At 45.4% G+C, this 24,220-nt stretch overlaps 1 protein-coding gene across 12 annotated transcripts in view; it reads right to left on the bottom strand.

Annotated features, from left to right (window-relative positions):
- The window catches only part of SCAF8 (SR-related CTD associated factor 8), a 218,490-nt gene that overhangs the window by 55,693 nt on the left and 138,577 nt on the right, over nt 1–24,220 (bottom strand). The window lies entirely within an intron of this gene.

Genomic DNA, 24,220 nt, shown 5'->3' with positions numbered 1-24,220 from the left:
TGGGCCTGAGCTTAGACCCTCCCCTTCTATGGAATCCTATTCCACAGTCAATGTGTCCTAGCACTGTTCAAGTGATATTCTAGAATATTTCATATTCTACCCAGTGCAGGGGTCAAGGCAGTGGCCGACCTAAGGAAAATGCAAGAAATACATTAGGACCAAAGGCAGGCTTGGGATCATGGTTGCTGTGGGTTGAATGGTAGCTCCCCAAAGACACATCCATGTCCTAACCTCTGAAACCCCTTGAATGGGACCTTATTTTCAGAAAGGGTTTTTGCAGCTGTAGGGAAGCTAAGGGTTTCTAGATAGGATCATCCTGGATTATCTGGGTGGGCTTTAAATCTAAAGACTAGTGTCCTCATAAGAGATGGGAGATGACACAGACAAAAGAGGAGGCAGGCATCAAAGACAGAGGCAGCCCAGGAAGCTGACAGCTGGTGTACCCCAAACAAGATGCTGAGAAGGCTGCTCTGGGTGAGGTGGGGACCCAAACTCTGCTCCTTGTCTTCATTTACTCGTCACATCCCAGAGGGCCCCCAGCACGAGGCTGGGCACCAGGAAGCTGAGACCGGTGTTCCCCTCTGCTGGGCTCTAGACAAGCCTCTCCCACCCTCACCCGTGGAAGGTCACTCTGTGGCCGTTCACAGCCAAGGTCAAGATCCCAGGGCGCAGGGAGTGAGGGGATTTCGGATGAGGAGGGGAGGAGGGCCTGGACGCACGAAGAATGTGCGAGGGCAGCTGGGAAGGTGGGGACAGAGGCTGTGAATGTCCACAGAGCCCTGGAGAAGCTTGAAGGGGGTGCTCTCCGGATTCTGGACAGGAAGATCCACAACCTCTCCGTCTTTCCAGCACCTTCTCCACCCTCTCACATCCCCTCCACAACCTCGGCCTAAGCGAACAGGATCCTGATCCTCAGGGTTACCCTTGTTCTTCCTGGCTCAGGGCAGTGGGGGGCAGAAATGATTGAACTCTTGCATCTCTCCTGGGGCTGCTGAGCACAGCTGCTCACGTTGCACACTGCACAAGAGCACCTGTGCCAGGGTGAGCAAGGACTAAAATCCAGCTCTGTTTCCTCTCACTGTGCTGTGTATCTTCAAGGCAGTGGGGCTCCCTTCTGTATCTGCACAAAGCTCAGGTCATGATAGGAGCAGCCCAGCCCTCTCTGGGGGCAGCCTGGCCTCGGTCCTCATCACCACACTCCCAGTCGGCTCCTACTGTCTCCAATGACCTAACACCAACTTCTCTGCCTCCATGAGGACTCTCTGTGCCCCAGAGCTTTCTGTATCTCCCTGCTCCTTCCTTCCACATCTCGACCGGGGCACGGGTCTTCCTTTCCCATCAAAGTCCACTTCCTGTGCTCAACACAGCTGGAGCGGCTAGGACACGTACTAAAGCAGGAAGTAATCCTGTCGATATACTATTTCCTGGAGTGCAAAACTCCTCAAACACGTGTCACAAGGAAACCATGATATGCGGCTAGGTCAGGAGGCAAGTGTAAAAACCAAGCACATCAAGGATATTTTCTAGGCTTTTCCACAAGGAGGGCTGGGCCAGACCAGTCTACCTAGAAAGTTTATGAGTAGCTGTTTTAGAAACCTATGGACTAGTCATCTTTGTCTCTATAAACTACGCTGGCTAGAATCATTTATATCGAGCATGTATTCCTTCCTGACTTGAGAAAATAAAAAACAAATCAGGAAAAGTTTGAGGGACCTCCCTGGTGGTCCAGCGGCTAAGACTCCATGCTCCCAATGCAGGGGCCTTGGGTTTGATCCCTGATTGGGGAACTAGATCCCACATGCCGCCTCTAAGAACCAGTGTAGCCAAATAAATAAATATATGAAAAAGAAAGAAAAAGAAGCTTGAGGTCAATCATATGACACAGCAGCTGATATAAGAGGTAGATAGGAGGCGGTCATTCAAGACTCTCCTATTTTCATCATCAACTTAGAACTTGAATGATCAAACCTGATTCCTTCCTAGTGTAGTTAGAAGTATTCATTTTCAAGATAATTTGAAAGTGACAATATAATCTTACAATGCAGAATACATTCAACAGAACAGATGGGATCTGTCAGACCCAGAATCCACTTTCAATCATTTTCCCATTTTGTCCTCTAAATAGTCCTGTTCAGGAGGCACAGTTGTCCCCATCTGACAGGCGGGAGGCGAAGGCCCACAGGAAGATGAGGTTAAACACGAGTGCATGTTAGAGCTGGGATTCACAACCTGCGCAAAATCGACTTTGGAGCCTGCACGGCTGACCACTAGGCTGTACTCCTGGAAAACATCATGGACGGAGGAGCCTGGTGGGCCGCAGTCCATGGGGTTGTTAAGAGTCGGACACAACTAAGCGACTTCACTTTCACTTTTCACTTTCATGCATTGGAGAAGGAAATGGCAACCCACTCCAGTGTTCTTGCCTGGAGAATCCCAGGGACAGAGGAGCCTGGTGGGCTGCTGTCTGTGGGGTCGCACAGAGTCGGACACGACTGAAGCAACTTAGCAGCAGCAGCAGCAGGCTGTACTCTCCCCTGGGGGCACAGGGTCCCCTCAAAGCCTTTCCCACAAGGCACTCTCTGGATCCCATGAAATCCTCCCACCTACAGCTCCAACCACAAGAAGGGAGCACTGATTGTGTGCTCACATTTTCTCTCTAACCACAGTCTTACTATAATCGGGTGGTCCTGCTGGTATCTGGTCTAACAGAACCCCACAGAGTTGTCAGACTGCTCCATCCTGCCAAACCTATGTGACTAAGGAGCCCTCGTGAAAGTGAAACTACACGAAAGAAAGAAAAAGGAAACCCAAAACACCCTTTTCTTGTAGGCCTTTGCCTATTGTGATTGACCACTTGTTTGGATCCCCCCTCAAATTCATAAATTAAAGACCTAACCCCCTGCAGACAGGCTCATCAGTGCCATCTTTCTAGATATCATATAAATGCATTAATATATGAGTGGGGGAAGGAGAGGGTGGGACGAATTGAGACAGTAGCACTGAAACATATACATTACCATATGCAAAACAGATATTATCATATATACTTTTATATTACATCAATTATATGTTAATATATTAATAGCTGGTGGGAATTTGCTGTATGACGCAGGGAGCTCAAACCCGGTGCTCTGTGACAACCTGGAGGGGTGGGATGGGGCGGGAGGCAGGAAGGAGGTTTTAGAGGGAGGAGACATATGTATACCTATGGTTGAGCCATGCTGATGTATGGCAGAAACCAACATAATACTATAAAGCAATGATCTTCCAACTGGGGCTTCCCTGGTAGCTCAGGCGGTAAAGAATCTGCCTGCAATAAAGAAGACGCAGGTTTGATCCCTGGGTCAGAAAAATCCCCTGGAGAAGGGAATGGCAACCCCCTCCAGTATTCTTGCCTGGAGAATTCCATGGACAGGAGAGCCAGACGGACTACAGTCCATGGGGTTGCAAAGAGCTGGACACGACTGAGTGACTCACACACATCTTCCAATTAAAAATAATTTAAAAAATAAATTCACCTTTATGTCTATTAAAATGATACTGGCATTTAAGCAATCAAACCTAACCCCCATTGTGATGGAGGCCCTTTGGGAGGTGATGGGGTTGTGAGCGTGGGGCCCTTACAAATGAACAAGAAACCCCAGAGAGCTGCCTTCTCCCTTTTCCCACATGAGGGCTCAGCGAGATGACGACCCTGATCAGACATCAAACTTGCCACCACCTTGATCTTGGACTCCCCAGCCTCCTGAACGGTTAGAAATACATTTCTGTTGTTTAGAATCCCCTAGTTGATGGTATTATTTTATCCATAGGAGCCGGACAGACTAAGACACCTACTTCCCCCAATTTGTGGGCTGAATTCCTTTAGGCCTGATTCCTGCTAAAACTCTGAGCCAGACCGAATCTCCCCAGCAGGTTAAAACAACAGGGGTTTTCAGCAGCTCCAACAGCCCTGACTTCTTCCTTAAGTGCCTTTGGGACACAACGTCCCTGGTTACAAGAAAGTGGGAACCTCATTGTGTATCACGTTGGCACTGGCTCGGGCTGTACTAAATGGGGAACAAGCAGAACCTGTGGCTAAAACATTCCCCTCCTCACATGCACACCTGCCTGATGATGCTTAAAACCTGCTGTGAAACCTGGGAGCAGAGCTGGGGGAGAAGCGTGGCCACCAGCGTTCTGTGCCCACTGAGACAGCCTGGGGGCTTTGAATAGCTTCCTTTGTTTCCGTTCCCCTATTAGTAAAATTGGTTCACACTGGAGGGTTACCAAGCTCTTTGCAAATCTGCTGAAAAGCCATGGCCCCCATCAAAGACACATTTCTATCTGCCTATGATACCGCGTATACTTTCAGATTGCTCCCAGTTAGGGACCCCTGGGGTTCAGATGGCTGTTCAGGCTCCTTTGGGCTCTGACATTCTATCTTCCTCTGATTTTTATCTCGGGGGAATGCACACCACTCATCTCCCCTTCCCTCCACAAAGACCACCTCCCAAGGGCCACCTGGCAAAATAAGACAGATTTTCTCTCCCCACCCCCATCCCGGCCCCAAGGGTCTGCGTGCAGGAACCAGTTCATCTCAATAGGCATTGTGTTTGTGGTTCTTTTCTTTTTTGTGTAAATTAATTTATTTGTTTTAATTGGAGGCTAATTAGTTTACAATATTATATTGGTTTTTGCCATACATTCACATGATCTTTTCTTAGTGAATTTTTGTTTTCTTGAGATGAAGGCAAAACAAAAAAGAAGTAAATGAATATTAAAGGCGTGGAAGAGAGAGTTCTTAGATTAAAAATTACAATCAGGGGTTAGAATCTAACTCGCTGAGGACCAAGGAGCTGACAGGCACGGTGTGGGCACATAATGACAGACCCACCCCCTTACGTCCCACCACGTCGGGGCCGGCTCTAATCAGTGAATGTGCCCACCCAACCCAGGGAGTCCAGCTGGCCTTTCCAAAAACATTCACTTCCCAGTTTTTCTCGGATTGATCTGCTGCGCAGATCCTAGTCACAAAACTCTAGGGAGACTCACCCCATCCTGGGAAAACAGATGAACACAATGGCCTTATCTCTGAGTATAACGTTGTATCATTCTTTCCAACAAGCTAGCAACAGATGAACAATTCAATTGGGGGTGGGGGGTTAAAAAACAAAGGCAAGTGTGAGGGCAGCGAGCCTGTCACCCTAGCTAATTTCACTTTCATTAAGCCAACCTCACTTAATCATCCACAGGGCGTGTCATTGTCTTTGAAATGGACTAAACGTTATTTTACCCATGGGAGAGATGACGCCAGCTACTATTTCCTGTGCCAAACACATCACACGCGTTGTCACTGATTGTGTAACGTACATGATATTTTCACTACACAGATGAGAAAATCACCAGCATGATTATCTCCACTCTGCAGACAAGGAAGTCAGGGCTGGGTGAGGTTAGGTAACTTACCCCAACTCGCACAACAGACAGGAGTCAGGGCTCGGATTCAGGCTCTGGCTCACCAATCCTTTCCTTCCTTCCCTGTAGCCCAGCAGTTCCCAAACGTGTATGCACAGTAGGAACCCCTGGGGATCTTTCTTAAAACTCCCAGTGCCCAGGGCACACCCTACAAATCAGACCTCGGGAATGGCTCGGGAATGCTCAGCTAATTTTTTTAAGCTCCCCAGGTGATTGTAAAGTGCAGACACGTTTGGGAACCGCCGTGTTAGCACCTGGGGGCACCTTCGGCTGCCAGTACAGGTGCCAAATAAGCTATGTGAAAATCAAGCAACGACTAAGACGGAGCAAACTGAAGACTGAACTGAAGGTAGCTGAGGAGACACAAAATAAGGACACACACAATCTTCTCTGCAGGCAAAGGAAGAGATTCGATGTGAGGAGAAGCTTTCTTAATGCAAGCACAGCTAACTCCTATGGGATGCTGGTGTTTAGTGACTCCATGTGTAAGGGTTGAACAAAAATGCACTAAGTAAAACTCTTCTTTTAAAGGGGGGTTCCTTTTTGCTTTTAGGAGAGTGACTGCTTGGTATTTTCTATTTATGTTAGAGGCTGTATACCAGGCTCTGTGGCTTGCAGCACTGGTAAGGTGAGCCCTCTGCTGGCCATTTGCAACAGCAAAGACAGTAGGGTTATAGCCAGTAGGGCATTTGTGTGAAGGAGACCTGAGTTCCATCCCTGAGTCAGTAAGATCCCCTGGAGGAGGGCATGGCAACCCACTCCAGTATTCTTGGATGGAGAATCCCCAAGGACAGAGAGGCCTGGCAGGCTATAGTCTGTGGGGTCACAAAGAGTTGGACATGACTGAGCAGCTAAGCACAGCACATTTAAGAAATACATTCAAATTCCTTAAAAACAGGAGGTTCATTGGAAAAGCATCAATACCCCTACTATGCTAGGAAATGAGAGCTTATTGTGATATCATCTTGCAGAACCTCAGTTTGAAAATTTTGATGGCCCAGTTAAGCATCCTGAGGAATTTTAGTCGGACTGCAAATAGAGAAGGGGTCGGCAGAGAGCGCCTGGTGGGCTATAGTCCCTGGGGTCGCATAGAGTCGGAAATGACTGAGTGACTAACACTTTCACTTTTCCGCCTCGGATAAGGACGTGAGCTGATGATGGATGGCATCCACAATTCACTGATTTTCTATTGGTTTTGTTTTCCTCTTTTGTATTTAATAATAACATCTTCGTAAGCATGCTCTCACTAGACTGAGAACTTTGAGTCAACTTACTTCCATGTGTCTGTTGACTGTGACAAGGACCCGGGAAAGCCAGGCGTGTTGTTTGTGTACCGCTCAGATGGCCCAGGGAAATCAAACCCCCTCCAGGGAAGATGTGGGTGAAGAATAACTCCACGTATTCCTAACCCTCTCATTATAGTCTGTCCTCCTTTCATTAAATATATATATTTTGGAAATAAGAGAGATCTCTCAAGAAACTCTGAATTTGCATGTAGAAATAGCTTCTTGTGTTCTATTTATAGTTTCTCAAGGTCATTTTGTATAGTCAGTTCTGTCACTTTGTAAAGCCAAAGTCACTGAGAGTAGTTTGAGTTTTTCACTCCGTCTACTGACAGCTGAAACTTGCCACTTCATGGGTCAGATTTAATGACCGCATCCGTGGATGGTGGCACTTTTCTTTGCTAAAGTTTAGGGATTTTGAAAAAGAATGATCGTGTTTAGGATCTGTTGTGAGGAGTCTCCGGCTGGAGAACCTATTTGTGAAATCTCAATCTCAAACCAAAACCTCAAACTTTGCTGCCAGGCCACAGAAATCAGGTAAGCCCTTAGAAACACTATATTTCTGACTAGGCATGGCTCACTGTTATATGCAAATATAAACCCAAAATTCTCAAAGCCAAATAAACAATAAGCTTATCACTGGCTAGAAAACAGCAAAAGATAAATTGTAAGAACTGTTTTCTTTCTTCTTCAGTGCAAAGTTGAGCTGACAAAAAAAAGTGATCATTTTTAGGGAAACTCTTGGCTAAAACCCACCCACATGGGCCTCTTTTTCATTCAGCTTCTGTTTAATAGACAATGCACAGCTGCCTGCCTGGCTAACTGGCAGATCTGAGTGATGGACAGAAGCGTCATTTTCATTCATCTCTTCACCTCTGATCACTAACCGGTTCTGTGAGCACTGAAAAAATACACATTGGATCACAAAGGAGTATTTGTATTTGGAGACAAGTGTATAACATTCTGGGCTTCCCAGGTGGCTCAGTGGTAACGAATCTATCTGCCTGCCAACACAGGAGATGCAGGTTCGATCTCTGGGTCAGCAAGATCCCCTGGAGAAGGGAATAGCAACCCGCTCCAGTATTCTTGCCTGGGAAATCCCTGGGACAAAAGAACGTGGTGGGCTACCGTTCATGGGTTGCAAAAGAGTTGAGCATGACTGAGCAACTAAGCACGCACACACATATAACATTCTAGTAAAAAGCCAACTTAGTTGGAGTCAGACAGCGTACAGGAGGTAGGGCTTCAGCTGCAGTCTGGCCGAAGCACACAAGTGAGGGCCTCCATCTCTGGAGCTGCTGGTCACTTTCCGGGGAGACATTTCCCCACCAGCTCTCGTGGCAGGACCTTAGCTTGTCTCCTCATTGCCCAGGGCCTCCTGAACTTGCCCGGCCAGGCCTCCTCTTGGCAAGTTTAGCTTCTCTGTGGTCTACGTGAATCTAGTTCTCTCTGCACTGGCCTCCAGGCCCACGAAGTGTGTACACATGCTTACGCCTACACAGGCACCACAAAACTTGGTAACATAGACATATTCTGGTAAAATGACTTCCTCTTCCTTCTTAGCCTGTTTCTTTTTCCTGTCTGTGATGGAAGGACAGGAATGATGTGGTGGGAAGGAGGGAGGTGCCCACCACGGACTGTCTTGTTTGCTGTGGTTTTTCATTTGCTTGATGTTTTGTGGGGGAATTTAAATATTAATGCAACTCTTTAGGAAGGATCCTTTAAGATGATATAAAATAAGAATTTGGCTCAGTCTTCACACAATTTTTAAAAAAATCTTTGGAATGGCAATTGCTTCTACTCAGTAATAATCTTCCCACCCATGATTATCCAAGCAAAATTCTAAAAGGCGTATCAGTTTCTTTCCCAGCCACACAAGCTGTTAGACTCAGCCACATTTACTTCTAGATTGTGGATCGTACAGTGGATTTAAAAATTTGTATTCATATTATCTTTTTAGAAAATATACTATTATACTTAGGCCTGTATGTGAAGAGTTTAGATAATTAAATGTATATATATTTTCTAGTTTACAAGTTTCTTTCCTAAACTGTTTATATTTGATTTGTATATGTTTGGATTAAAAAATACATAATTTGTTTTTGCAGTAACACCAGAATGTGAAAATGAACTTCATTTTCTTTTCTTTGAGTGCACTGTGCAGTTTGGAGGGTCTAGTTCTCTAACCAGGGATTGAACCTGAGCCCTTGAAGTGAAAGCTCAGAGTCCTAATCACTGGACCTTTAGGGAAGTCCCTCATTTTACTTCCTGATAGCCCACGGGTAGACTCATTTGCTATAGTATTTTTAAAAATGTTTGAAAGAGATGTATACCTCAGAAGAAATAAAGGAAGTAAACATAACATTTCTAGACACTAGAAGGTGCAGTGAGAATCTATGAAACAATAAATATGCCCAGGACTGCACCAGGGTCCTCTCCTGGTCATAGAGAAGCAGTCCCCCGAGAGAAACTCCAGCCGTGAAAATGATGTGATTTGATGCCATCCACAATAGGGTGGAATATTCCCCAATTTTAACAAATGGATGCAGAAATAGCAGATTTAGGAAAAATCACTGAAAATGACCAGAAAGAGGCTTTCTTCTAAAGCATCAAACTCAACTGCTTTCTTAACTACTTGTGTTCTTCAATCATTTAAAACACAGATTGGTTTGAAAATAAATAATCATCTATGTGTAATTCCTATGCAGGGAACCATTCTGAAACAGACGCTTAGGTTTTTTTCCCCCCTTTCTGAAGAATTTATTAACCACAAAGACATTGCTTAAGACCACCCGTCTCATTTGAATGAGATCTCAGTATTAGAATTCATATGACAAGCCACCATCTACTGATAAAACAACCCACATCAAGGATTCTTTCTAACTGTGTAAATACAGAATAGCTTCAGTTTGTCAAAGTCACCTAATAGTGTCTTTAAAATCAGCTCAAAATGTCTTCGGTCCCTAGAGAATAGTGACTTTTGAAAGCTTCCCTTTGCCGCTGACTGAGGGTAGGGATGCAGTGTGGACTGGTAAATATTCACGCTGATTCACAAAGAGAGATGCAGGTCCAGATGCTCAGAAGAGAGAGGAGAGGGTAGTAGAGGCTTCGGAAAAGGAATTCATCTATGGAACAAAAGCATCAACCTCTGACCTTATTACGGTGCCTTGGGACTTTAGAAAAGATGACTCTTCTAACAGCTGGGACCTGGATGGACGCCTGATCACAGAAATCACCTCCAGCTAAATGTGAACACTGTACAAAACTCAGTCTAAAGGAATGATCCTATTTTTAAGTTGGTTCACTATTCCACTCTTTCTCCTGCCACCCACCCACTGAAAAGAACCCAGAACCTCCTGTTAGGTTTCCCTTCCCCTAATTGAAGAGTTCCAACATCATTCGCTCAATTATGCACTAGAATGTCCACGTTTATCTCCCAATCCATGCTGTTCCTTTTTAGGGGAATGATAGTAGGCGGGAGATAGATGAATGGCGTATCTGCCAATTGCAAGTTTAGTTACAAAAGAAAAAAAGGAAAGGGATCTTTTCTTCTTATTTCCATATCAAATGCCGTAAAAGTGCCAAGCAAGGTCTAAGTCTTCTACACAGGCTCACGTGTTTGGGTTTCATTGGAGTTTCTTCATTTCTTACTATAATATTATGGAATACATAAAAATATACTCTAGCACACAACACATGGGGCAGAGCCAAACCAAAAAGATGTGACTGAAAAGCCCATAGCTGGATTGCCCACAGCCTTCTCCAGTTATCTACGTATTTAACAGAAAATATCAAAATATATTATAATGCATTTAATAGAAAATGTGGTATAATCAGAAACTGCAGAAAGCTAAGAGTCCTCAAGAATTATTTTTACTCTGTATTGTAGAAAGCATAATATTCCGAAAGCCCTTAGCATTCAAAAATGTCCCAGCCTTTCAACAAAGAGAGAGTGATTGTTAACATACAGAAAACAACAGTGATTTGATGAAGACTGAAAGGCCTTAACTATGCGTATATCTATGTCAAGGTATACGGCCACACAAAGCGCTTGGACGATAGGCAGAGACGAACCATGAAAGATGCGCTAAGCTACAAAGCAAAATAAACGACTACCAACCAAAATCCGTTTCAATTTTTATTATGAATGTCCAAAGTGACAGCATACTGTGAAAGTGTTAGGTTCTCATTGATTAAATGTCAAGAGACCACAGATACAGCATTCCAAGCACTTTAATTTGTGACAGAGCCAAAACAAATAAAAGAATGATAAAAATATTCTTTTAAGTGTAAAGAGTGTTCATATTTCAAGTTTGTGGGTTTTTTTCAACCCCCCACCCCTTGCAGGTATTGTGAACTCTGATAATTTCCAAAACCCAGAACCTGGTCTGAATATTTGCAACAAACTTTTATAATCTCTGCCTGAATAAGAAGTGATTAAAAAACGTACTTATAAAGTATGTTTACGATACAATGGGATGACGCCCTTCCTTCCTCTCTCCCTAGGCTTCTCCCCTACCAACAGGTACCTGCTGTTCGTAAGATCAGGACACAAAAGTTGGGCTGAGATACCCGGAAGACTACATTGAACCTGGATTTTCTCAAAGCTGCATCTCTTTTCCTTTTTAATAAAAATTGAAGACGTTCAACGTTTGCGTGTCCAAGGAGATGACTAATAACGATGGATGAAAGCCACCAGTCAAGAACCACAGTTTTTGCACGTTGTGTTTAAGCAAAAAAGCCTTAGTTTACTACAGCTATGGTTCCAGTAATCTGTAGTTCCAACACAACATGACATTTTCTCCCTGAACAGTTTCCTTGCAATCTGTCCTTCTCATCACTGGTTCAGGATGATGCTACAGCTGGAGTTTGTTGCCATTTATATTCCGAAAAACAAAAAAGATTCTGGTCCTGTGGAAGTGCATATTTCTTACAGATGCAATACTGTTCATCTGAGTGGATCCTCAAAAAGAACAATTATGGACTAGAAACTCATAGAGTTTGTGTTTAAAATTTATAAAATTAAACCTGCTCCAACAGGTAATACAGGGAGGCATGCTTGCAACCTCTGGATTCAATCAGAAACAATGTCTGAGAGCACAGAGCCTTCAATAGGTAACGGTGGGTTCCTTTTAACGCTTCCTTAAACAAGATCCGATGTGGTGCACATTGGAACTTTGAAGCACGTCTCATTTATGTCTACAAGGCCTGGGACACTGGAAGCTGCCAGGACTTCATTCATCATCTTGCCTGTTGACAAAAGGAACAATAACTGGTCATCACTGGTCAATGGAATAACTTTTTCTATTTTTTTTCCAAGATAATTCCTAAAGAAGAGATGGAGTGAATAAAACAGCAAATGTTTCAATGTTTGATGAATTTCTGTGCTCTAAAATGCCATGTCTTTCTCCAGTGGAGCAGGAAGAACCAGGGTGTTCAGCTCTCTCCGCGTGGGGGAATGGTTTAGGAGAGACCCCTGTCTCGGAGGTCAGTATGTCCAAGCTCCAGACGTGATTCTGCCAGTAACTAACAATGTCACCTGAACTTGCCGGGCCTTAGTTTCATCACACGTAGACTAAGAGGACTTCAGTGGATGAAGTCTAAGAAGAAAGCCACCACCTAACTTTTAGTGGGTCCATGTAGTCTTGCCCTCACAGGTCCTTAAACAGCAGAACCAGGTAGAACCATTTCAGTCTTTGGGCAATGGGTAGGCTTCAAAATATCTATGCCTGGGGTACCTACCATCTTGGTTTAGATTGCTGATGAGAACCCAATGAACTACCAGGGAATTTTTCAACATATATGTTAACATCTGCAGTCAATTAAAATCTTCCTAAATGGTGATGTGAGGGATGTAAAATTCTGGAAATATACATTTCCACATCTTTTAGTGTCTTAAAATCTAAGAAGTATCTTTGTGTGTGTGTGTGTGTGTGTACCTATTGGTTTTCTTAAATTAAGAAACAGCTATGTAAAAGCTGAAAAACACATTAATAAATATAACAACATGGATGCATTCTGTAAGAGCACAGTTGTTATTGTTGCAGTTGCTCAGTCTTGTCTGACTCTCGGTGGCCCCATGGACTGTAACCTGCCAGGCTCCTCTGTCCATGGGATTTCCCAGCAAGAATACTGGAGAGGGACTCCCCTGGTGGCCCAGTGGTGGGGAATCCTTGCAATGTGGGGAATGCAGTTTCAATCCCTGTTCTAGGAAGGTTCCACATGCTGCAGGGCAATTAAGCCTAAGTGCCATCTCTAAGACTTGAAGCAGCTAAATAAATAAATATTAAAAAGAAAAAAAAGAATACAATACTGGACTGGGATCTTTCCAACCCACGGATTTTCTCCTGTGTCTCCTACATTGGCAGGCAGGTTCTTTACACTGAGCCACCGGGGAAGCTCAGAAGCATAGTACCTAACCTAAAATCCAACTAATTGGACTCGTTAAGTAAATATGCCAAATAAGTTTGCAAAGATATCCACACTGGTGAGCAGACATGGGACCCCAACACAGAAAGTCTGACCCTAAAACTGATGCGTTTAACCACCATGCAAATCACCTTACCACTCCTTGTTAAAACAACAGTGAATTGGGGCTGGAAAGTTTACTGTGTGGAAAGTTTCATAGCTGTCCTAGGTTCAACCAGAAATTAGGTTCAATATTTGGAAATTTAGGACTATTAGTAACAAAATGAAAAGCTTCAGTAATTGAAAAACTGTATTTAGCGATTTTGACTTGATCTTTGTGTCTCTGTGGCTGATAAAACTTAGATGATGCTGAAACAACTGTTTATATCATTTTATACTATTATAGTATGTCATTATTACATTATACATACATACGTATATAAATATATTACAGTATCATGGCATTATATGCATGACAAAAAATAGCTCAATAATTTTTTTTTCATCTTTCTACTGTGGCTTTGGCATAAAGGGAGATACAACTTTGTGAAATGTGTGAATGATTCACACAAAACTGGCATCGAGATATCATCTATTGGATTATTCCAAGTATTTTGCTAATGAGTTTATCCTTCAAACATTGACTTAAAAGCTACTCAAGAAAGAAAAATGACAATGAAAATAAGCTACAAGTTCTAAAGGGACAGCGCCATGTTCTTAAATCTGGGTAAGATTTGCCAGATTGTAACACATAGGGTTGTTGTCCGGAGCAAATCAGCATTTGGAGAATAAAAGGCACAGAGGCCCACAATGGGGAGCAAAAGGGAAAAAGACACAAAATTCCTCACATCGTCCAGTGTGGACCCATGAGAATGACCTACTAACACACACACATACATCTACACAGACTAAATTTCTGGGTTTCTTTGTTGCCAAGTAAGATAAATAAATATTTCTGTCTTAACAAATGAACTTGAAGTAAACAAACAGTGAGTGAAATTTATTATAGTGTTCTGGCAAGTATTTTCACGATGGTGGATTTCTGGGATATGTTAGCATAGATCCTAAGAGTCTGATAGAATCACTGCAAGAGCCTGTAACCTGATCCATCCGCTGGTGAAGGTGGAGATGAAAAGGGAAACATCAACGAAGAGTACAGAGACCAGACGATGGCCACAGAGCTCAAGTCTGGAGAGCGCTGTAGCTTTCAAAGCCGCTCCACATGGTGGGGAGCCCTGCGGACACAAGAGGTGGCTACGGTTTGAGGGCCAGGGACCTGCTTGGCTTAACACGGGTATGTGAGTCACCAAGTCACTGGGTAGAAGGAGGACCAGCCCTTTCTCCTCCCCGTGCCGCCTCTGGCTGGTAACGCTGATATCGATGGATGTACTACTTACTATCATTCATCTCTTCTGCTCCTACAATTACGCCTCATAGACTGTCTCATAAACAACACCCTACAAACTAGATCTAAGCGCCTCCACAAAGCAGCTGGTTGGGAGAAGTGTGTTGCCTAGAGTTTACAAAGCAGCCAGCAAACAGCAGAGCCAGAACTCAGAGCCTTGGCATCTGTCTTCCCCAGTTCCTGCTCATTTCCCGGCCACACCGCTGCGGTGCCCGCTGGACCACTGGGCAGAAGTGTCTACGCATGCGATGCAGCCCCATCTTTACGTGTTGAATCCAAAACGAGCTCCTGCATCTAAAACCTAGTCACATCGACAGACAACGGCCACTCCAGAGACCAACCACCAAGAGACACTGTGGGCAGGAGGGCTTACTCCAAACTCCTTAAATAGAGAGTTTCTGTGAAGTGCATTCTTGCTGGTTCGGGGATCACTCTTTACAGTTATCAGTGGGCTGCATGATCGCCCTTAACACTTGGCTATAATTTCATAGAGTAGGAGGCTAAGCACCGTAGTTTTCAATGAGAATATGGTGCAAAGATTTTTTATTTTTTAGTAAACTGAGAGACAGCAGTACCTGGAGGTGTAAGTTATACCTGGAAAGTCACTGTAAAAGTCCTAGTAGTGTTAGCCACTCGGTCGTGTCCAACTCTTTGTGACTCCACGGACTGTAGCCCGCCAGGGTCCTCTGTCCATGGGATTCCCCAGGCAAGAGAACTGGAGTGGGTTGCCATTTCCTCCTCCAGGGGATCTTCCCAACCCAGGGATCGAACCAGGGTCTCCTTCATTGCAGGCAGATTCTTTACCATCTGAGCTTCTGTAGCTCAAGCTGGCATAAATGACGTATTTGCTGCAACTGTCCTTAATTTTGAAATGCAGTCTTTTATAAACTGGGCACAATGAAGATGAGCTGACTGGGAGGCCACCCTCACCCAGCAGGAACTCACTGGGGGTCCATGGGTTCCAGGTCACTCACAGAGGCAAATGAGGTCTTGCCTATGTGAGTCCAGGTCTTGGATATGTGAGTTCAAGTCCAGGTCTCAATCTGTGCAAACAGCTTGGCAAACTCATTAATGCCATGATGCATACTAGTAAATGAGGTTCAAGGAGGTAAAATAACCTCGCAAAGATGACACAGCTACATAGTGGCTGAGACTGACTTTCAAGTTACGTGGGCGTTGCCCCCAGTTACCTGCCTTTCCACTCATACCTCATACAGGCTGCATCCCCCACATACCTGAGCTCCACACAGTGAATGGCCACCCGGTACCAGGGCCCGTGGGTCATGAGGCTGCCAAGGGACCAGCCCTGCAGGGAGGCCCAGGGCTCCCAAAGCAGCCACACCCTTTCTTACTCATGGAAACCCGGCTCTGGAACTAGGGGCCAAGCTTCCATGAACGCAGGGCTGCAGAATGATGGTCGGGTGGGGGGAAGGACAAGCAGGAATGACCACAGGTGGGCCAACGGCACAGAGAAACAGGAATTAGGTCAACTTCAGTGTCGAGGCTTCTGTTCTATTTCCCATTTTTCCCTCCTTAAGTAAATGTGATCTGTGCTGCTAGTGGTGAAGAACCCACCTGCCAATGAGGGAGACTTTAAGAGATGCCAGTTGGATCCCCGGGTTGGGAAGATCCCCTGGAGAAGGAAATGGCAACCCAATCCAGTGTTCTTGCCTAGAGAATCTCATGGACAGAGGAGCCTGGCGGGCTGCAGCCTATAGGATTACAAGAATTGGACACGACTGAAGTGACTTAGCACACAGGATTCCAAATGACCTATTAACAGCAACAAGTCACTTCTCCATAAACTACAGCTGAGAAACAGCATCTATAACAGAGGCTCTGAGACCTTCATTTCTTCCCCCAGTAAAGCTCTCATCAGAGCAGCTCAGTGATCAGCCAAGCTGGCGCACTGGAATCCACCGTCCTGTCTGCTGTTCTCCCCAAGAGGAGGAGGCACGTGATTGTGAAACCAGGGGACAGAAAACCTACCCAGGAAGTGCTGTCCTGGCACTGATGCTCATGGCTTAACCACCAGTGGGCTAAATAAGGAGGCGATGGAGCAATACCAAGAAAACCAGGCCCTTTGAAAAGACTCTCAGATCCAGGCCTCAGCTAGCCTGCCCTGCCACGCCGAAGGGAAGGTGCCAGAGTTATTCAGGGATGCCAGGCCCCCATCTGCCTCGTCCAGCTGATCCACTTGGTCAGCCCATATGGGAGCAGGATGGCTGGCACAGATCTAAAAGGAGCAGTGTGTGCAGACATGTTCTAACATAATTTGCTAAATGTTTTATTGTTCTGTAGTTAAAAACCTACTAAAAATGTGTGGAGCTGCACACGTTCTACTCAGTTAGAACAGTATGAAGTCGGGGCTTCCCAAGAACCAAGCATAAGAATAATTAAAATAAAAGATAAATAAAACGACTTCCTATTAGAGAAGTTCATTCCTACGACGGGGGATATGCAGGGCTCCTCTCTTAAACTGAGATCACATTTTGCTTCATGTGTCATGCCCACACATGTTCCATGCATACAAATTTTTTGGATTCCCCAAAGAAGCTTCTTAATTCCAATGTGATGGAAAGAAGGATCATATATTAGAGCTAAAACAGACCCTGGGAAAGGCAGGGCACAACATTCTTGAACATTAGAAATCTGAAGTGCAGGGGTTTCACACTGGCCCATGGGCACACAAAGGCTGGGAATCCAGACAATGCTCAGATTTCCTGTCTTTCCATACCCTGTGTACCCCACAATGTCTGTCATTCATTTAAATCAAGTCTCTCAGATTCTAAATCCTGAAAAACTGGGCTACTTGGCATGGATGACTCAAATATAACACAGACTTTTGAATGATCCAAATATAACAGAGACTTCTGCACCATTACAGATGGACTGAGCTGTTGTAAACAGTATTGAAATCCAACTTCCTGGGAGCTGGCGGGTGGGAGGCACAGGGTCCCCAGGCCCAGGGTCTGGCAGAACCCTCCAGGGAGCTCATTTATGGCAAGGCGGCTCAGAATTCTGGTGTAAAGTGTGCCCTTTGGAACCTGACACTTGGCCTGGAAGCTCTGAAGCTGCTCTCCACTGAATATGCAATCCTTGGGCAAGTTCCTTGGCTACTGAGAGTTTCAACTGTAAAATGGAGATGCCTGCCCACCAGCCAGGCTAACCGTGGGGAGGGCATGTGGGACTGCATTGGAAGTGTCCATCGCAGAGGAGGCAGGAAGGGCAGGGAGTCTCCCTTCTGCCAGCCACGTTCTCAGGGAACCGCGGGGACACAAGTAGAGAGCAGAGATGTTCGCCGATGCTCAGGCGCTGGGAACCAGGCTGCCGTCTGCCATCCCCTCTGTGTGGCATGCTCTTCACTCTTCTCCACCTGACGGTGCTTAGGCAGCCATCGCAAACACTCTACCTGACGGCTGCCTCCCTGGAAGGTTCTCCATCGGCCGAGGCCCTCAGGTCCACAACCCTGGCAGAGCCTTGGTCTAATCATCGTCTTCTCCCTCCTTGTCTGCACTATGAGCACCTCTGTGATTGAATGAAAAAGTGAATGAAAGAGGCCTGCTCCCTTTCGCCTTGCTCGTGGAGGCAGCAGTGGTTCTAGCACATGCTCTGCGCTACTCTGGCCATGACAAAGTCAGGACTTTTCCCTTCTCCACCTGCTCCCATCAGCCAAACTGTTAATTAGCCTCCTTTTTCCTCCACCTCCCAATGTTCTCCCCACCACACCTTTTTCTCTCCGTGGGCCACTCCTACCCAGAGAATCACCACAAGCCAACAAGGAATCGGCACATATACTACTTCACTTAGCTGTCCAGCAGAAACGAATACAACACTGTAAAGCTACTATACTCCAGTAAAAATTAATTAAAAGCAACAAGGAATCAAGACTTCTATACATTTCAAGTCAAAGCTGATGCCCTTGCTGAGCTACAAGAAAAAGAAAAACAAATTCTGTTAACAACTCACATGTGACAAATCTGTGCTTTGACCACCTGAGCTTTGGGACAGCGGGTAGGAGAGACAACAAGCAGAAGAAGGAGAAAGAGGAAAAGAGAGGGCCATCAAAGGTACTCGTGCACTGCAGGGTGTGTGGGCTCCGGGTGAGCGGGGCCAAGGCCTATCTTTGCTGCTGTTAAATCTCGACTCCTCGGCTCGGGGCTTCTCAATGGACGTTCAACACTGAATGAAGGGCTGCGTGAACATAAGGGAAAGAAGTCCACACAGTCATCCTGGAAGCATAATGTCTACCAGCTAAACCTTTAATCATTCTAGACAACTTATATAAAACCGTCCTATGACATTCATTCCATTGCCAGTGGAATCAGCTCAACTGCTTGGAAGCCCGTAGGCTGGGGGCTGATGCTAAATGCTTATGAATTTTACACAACAGCTTGCTCAACACGTCGCTCCTGCTGGCTTAAAGGTTAAAAGGTTTTGACATTTTTTCCACCAAGAAGAGATACTGTGAGATTAATGAGCGGCAGGTCACATGATGCAACCGCCCTCATTGTTAACTTTTTCATCGTCAAACTAGTAGGATGTATTCTTCCCTTCCCCCAGTCCAGAGCAAAAACTATTGACATGTATATATCTAATAGAAAAATTGAACCCATCAGATAAAAAATTTTACTAATTGAAAAAGTTAATTTTAAAAGACTTTCAACATTTTTTAACCAATATGCCAGCTTTATGTATAACGTATGCTCCAGAAAGATGGGACCTTAATTACATCTTATTTTTAGAGTACTGGAAGAAGCTGCTGTTCAAAGAAATCCTCCTGTTCATCTTTTATAGGGCAAAGGAACTTTTGAAAAGTGAACAATCATCCATTGTAGAAATTTTCAAGTTTCACATATCCAGTTTGCTTGAGGTAAATTCAATCTGGTGCCCTCAGCTGTCTGACAATTGGACAGACTAGATGGCCACCCAGTTGAGCAGATGCTTTTCTTTGTTTTAATTTGCAAACTGGATTAGTGGAAGCGAATTGACATGACTTAGTCAACGACATGATGAGCCCCTCACTTTCCTTGGATGCCAGAACATACGAACCCAGGAAAGGTGGCCATGGAGATTCTCAGGACAGGAACACCCAACTCCCAGCCCCAAGACTGAAGGAGAGAGGCAGCTGAAAAAAGCATGCCCGGGACCCCACCTGGCCGCCTACACAGGCTGACCCTCTGAGTGGGCTCAGCTCCCCTCCTTGAGGTCTTTACTTTGCATGCATGCATATGCTTTATCTGGAGAAGGCAATGGCTACCCACTCCAGCACTCTTGCCTGGAAAATCCCACGGACGGAGGAGCCTGATAGGCTGCAGTCCATGGGGTTGCACAGAGTCAGACATGACTGAGTGACTTCACTTCACTTTCTATATGCTTTATCTCCTTACCCAGAATCAACATTTAAAAATCAGGAATTGGCTGTTTCAAAGCATCACCAGGAAAAGTGAAATAAAATTAAAGAAAGAAGAAAAGATTTTACTCCTCATGTGCATTTGGAGGGGCATAACTAGAAACTCGCCTGCAGGAGGGCATGGCAACCCACTCCAGTATTCTTGCCTGGAGAACCCCATGGACGGAAGAACCTGGTGGGCTGTAGTCCACAGGGTTGCAATGAGTCAGACATGACTGAAGCGACTTAGCATGCACGCACGCAACTAGAAACTGGGGCTTCCCTGGTGGCTCAGCAGTGAAGAATTCACCTGCCAATGCAGGAGATAAGGGTTTGATCCCTGGGTTGGGAAATCCTCCTGGAGAAGGAAATAGCTACCCACTCCAGTATTCTTGCCTGTGGGCTACAGTCCTTGGGGTCACAAAGAGTCGGACACAACTAAACAACAACTAGAAACTGCTTTCATGCCTATTTTGATAGGTTATCTCAGTTACATCCGTCTGTTTTCATTTCAATCTCTCTCACGAGCTCTTAAAATGATTAAGACAGGAAGTGGGGCTCCACAGCCAGCTCCACAGAGGAGGCAGGAAAGGCAACCAAGTGGGTCACATTACACTTCAACCCCCAGAGCAGAGAGGACCCACTGAGACCCCCACCAGCTAGTCCACACCCAATCCACACCATCCTGGGCCTGGGGTCCCCTCAGTGTCTCAAGTCATGATTCTGAGGCTAGGGAGAAACACGACACTTGAACTGCATGTCGGTTTTTTTGGTCGGTTTGTTTGTAACAGAATAGCAGTTTTCAGGAAGGCACAGTGTCTTGTTTTAACAAGCTCACAGAGATTTTCAAACATGACCCAAGATAATGAGCCACTAATAAACATTCTTTGTCTACAAACACAGCATGGTCTCAGGAGCGTTTGTGTTGGCCTGGGCAGATCTGAAAGCACACGAGAAGGGACGTGATTGTTTTTGAAAGCTGCACGGCTTTCCATAATCATACTCAGGAGTCCAAGATCTGGGATAAGGACATCCCTTGGCCTGCAGTGCTTGAGAGCTGACGTGTACCCCACCAGAGACCCCTCGTGTGCTCATCAGGGGGTGTGACATGGACACTCTCAGGACACGTCTCACAATATGGGACCCATGGCATCTACACTCCATCCAGTTGTCCAGAGTCCTGGGCCTTTTCACAGAAGACCTCAGACATTGGTGATGGCCCATTTCGGCAAAGCCCCCAAATTACAAGTCTCATGATCGTATATAATTTACCCCTAAGGCAGGTATATAGTGACAAGTAGATAAACGCTGAACGGGGAAACAGTGACTGCAGTCCCCAGAGCCTACTCACCACCTGAGGCACATGGCCACCCACCTGCCTTGCGGTCAAGGCTGCTCACACCTGTGTCTTAGCAAAACAACAGATTATAACAGGCTATAAGTCGGCCTGGAACAGCCAAAACCAGACACGTTTAGCCTGTAACTCATCTCCATGAGAGTCCGTCGAGTGAGATGGACTAGTGGGAACCAGTACCAGTAGAAAACTGAAGAGAACTCAGGTTTTCCCCATCCCCGAGGGGGACCCTGCAGACCTCTGCCCCATGGACAGAGTCTGCAAAGACACGGACCTAACGTATACAGCTTTTGTGTGGAAAGCCTTGTGCTGAAATGATTTTAAGCACTACCAATGAGTCAAGCTAAATGAGGGGTGCTCCAGATACCACCTCTTCTGGATCCACATGAGAACTCCCTGGAAAGAAACTCCCTACAGTGAACCCCACTTCCTATCAACTCAGGGGCCATCTTCCTGATTGATGTCTAAGGCCCTTCGAGATTTCTTAAGATCTCTGAAGAGCCAGATTCTTGTCAACATCAAGTATCACATTTTGGGAAACTGAAATGTTGCCCTGGGAACGGATCCCTCCCTGCAATTATAATGGGTGTTGAAGGAAAGCTTGATCTGCACTACAAATAATAATTCAAGATGAAATAACCTCTTCCATCCAGTGTTAGTCATAATACAAATATCAGGGTTTACACAAGCTGATCCTAAATCACCCCTTTCTCTTTAAGCATCACCCTCCTTTCCCCCAATCACACATACACTGAGAAAGCAGTCACTGAAAACTTCCAAGTTGTAGGTACATTTATCATTTGTATGCGATGGGTAAAGGAACTATGAAAGTAAATGAACTCTTGTGGCCCCCGAGGAACAACGGCACTTAGCCAGCCCTGTTGACAATGATGGATACAAAGCAGAGTAAACCTGATTGAAAGTTAGGATAGGGCTCAGTGTTCTTCGCCTAAGTGGCTCGGCTGGGAGACAGGAGAACTAAAAACCAAACTCTAACGGGTCCCAGGACAATCTGAGCAGAGTCCTGACTATCGACTATTTATAAGAAAGTATTACACAACAAGAAAATGATGTCCATTTTGAGACGGCCAATTTCATGAGATTGCAATTCAGTTGTCTCGTTACATCTTCAAAAGAAATTACTACTTATTTTCAAACGACTTGCCACAAAACACACACATCTAAACACCTGCATCCTCTCTGGCAATTTCTGAGAAAATATTCCTGCCTCTTTGGAACAACCTTGCCCGAATTAGTTATTCTTTTCCTTCAATGACTGCTTGAACTTGGCAAGCCTTCGTAAACCCTGGCAAGGGAGCCAAGCTGGGTTTGGAAACCCTTCCCACGGCAGTGAGGAGGGGAGGAAATGCGGGTCTGTGTCACCTGCGCCCAGGGCCCGGGCTTCCCAGGTGGCTTGGTGGTAAAGAACCCACCCAACGCAGGAGACACAAGAGACACAGGTTCGATCCCTAGGTTGGGAGGATCCCCTGGAGTAGGAAAGAGCAACCTGCTTTGCCTGGGAGATCCCACGGACAGAGGAGCCTCAAGGGCTACAGTCCATGGGGTCGCAAAAGTCAGATACGCTGAGCACGCAGGCGTATGTCAGGTGTCAGGTGGGGGCTGGACCGTGGTCCTTCTCTTGACCTCCAGCAGCTGCCATGGACCTAACGATCAGCTCCTAGAGAGACCATCAGCTCCTAAAGACCATCAGCTCCTCAGCTCGTGTTGCTATGGTGAGGTGGAGCCCACCCTCAATGAGTCCAGTCTCTTCCCTGGGATGTTTCCTCCATAGAGAACTGCATTTCAACCCAACAAGGGACTGTGTGGCAGCTAATGCTTTAAGTACAGGTCAAGTGCCAGGAACTTCTGCCGGGCTGTCAGATGATCCCAGCCTGATAAAGCCTTTCTCTGCACTGATGACCCACGGTTGGGTTTGTGATGCCAGTGAAGCACATGTGAGCCAATCATTTGGAGAAGATTTGCTTGCCAAAAATTTTGTCAAAATTACTGGCTTTCCTTCTTTCTGGAACTAGGACAAATTTCGATTTTTTTAAAAAAAATTTCTGTAATTCACTCCTTAGAACGTCTCCGAGGATGCTTAACAGGATGTCACTCTAAGTAGCTAGACTTACACCAACACATCAGAACAGGGTCACGACACGGGACAAGGACGTAAAACCAGGACATCCCAGGTAACACAACGGGCGTTCACAATGCCAATTTCATTTGCCTTATACTCAAAGTAACCACGCTTCAGGGATCTCAACATTGCTAACGATAGGGGCTTCCCTGGTGGCTCAGTGGTGAAGAATCCGCTTGCCAGGGCAGGAGACACGGGTTTGATTCCGCATCTGGGAAGACCCCACATGCCTCGGAGCAACCGAGCCCATGCACCGCAACTACTGAAGCCGGTGAGCCCTAGTCTGTGCTCTGCAACAACAGAAGTCACTGCAACAAAGAATACCCCCTGATTGCTGCAACTAGAGAAAGCCCCATGTAGCAATGGAGACCCAGCACAGCCAAAGATAAATGAATTACAAAAACAGTGCTAATGATAGATACTTAAAGGACCCAAATAAATATGTCTGTCCACTTATCTCTTTAGAAGAAGAAATGAAGCTGAGCGACATTTTGATAGTTTGTGGTAGTATATTAGAGGTTTTTCTTATTTTTTTTTTTAAATTCACATCAATACTCGATTACATTCTGAAAAACTACTTTAAATTAAATTTAAAAACTATCCCAATGGGCACTAAGGCATATTCTTTGTTTTTGGTTTATTTCAACTGTGCCTCAGGCCGCTGATAAATCTCTGCTGTTTCTTAAATTACTCAGGCAAATTTTACAGCTAAGTAACAAGTGAACATTTGATGGAAACTATAAACTGAGAAAAGATATTACTGTTTCTCATTTATGTGGCC

Source organism: Ovis aries, chromosome 8 (assembly GCF_016772045.2).
Source record: "Ovis aries strain OAR_USU_Benz2616 breed Rambouillet chromosome 8, ARS-UI_Ramb_v3.0, whole genome shotgun sequence".
NCBI lineage: Eukaryota > Metazoa > Chordata > Mammalia > Artiodactyla > Bovidae > Ovis > Ovis aries.
The sequence above is the reverse complement of the archived record's forward strand: the minus strand, read 5'-3'. Positions and strand labels throughout refer to the sequence as shown.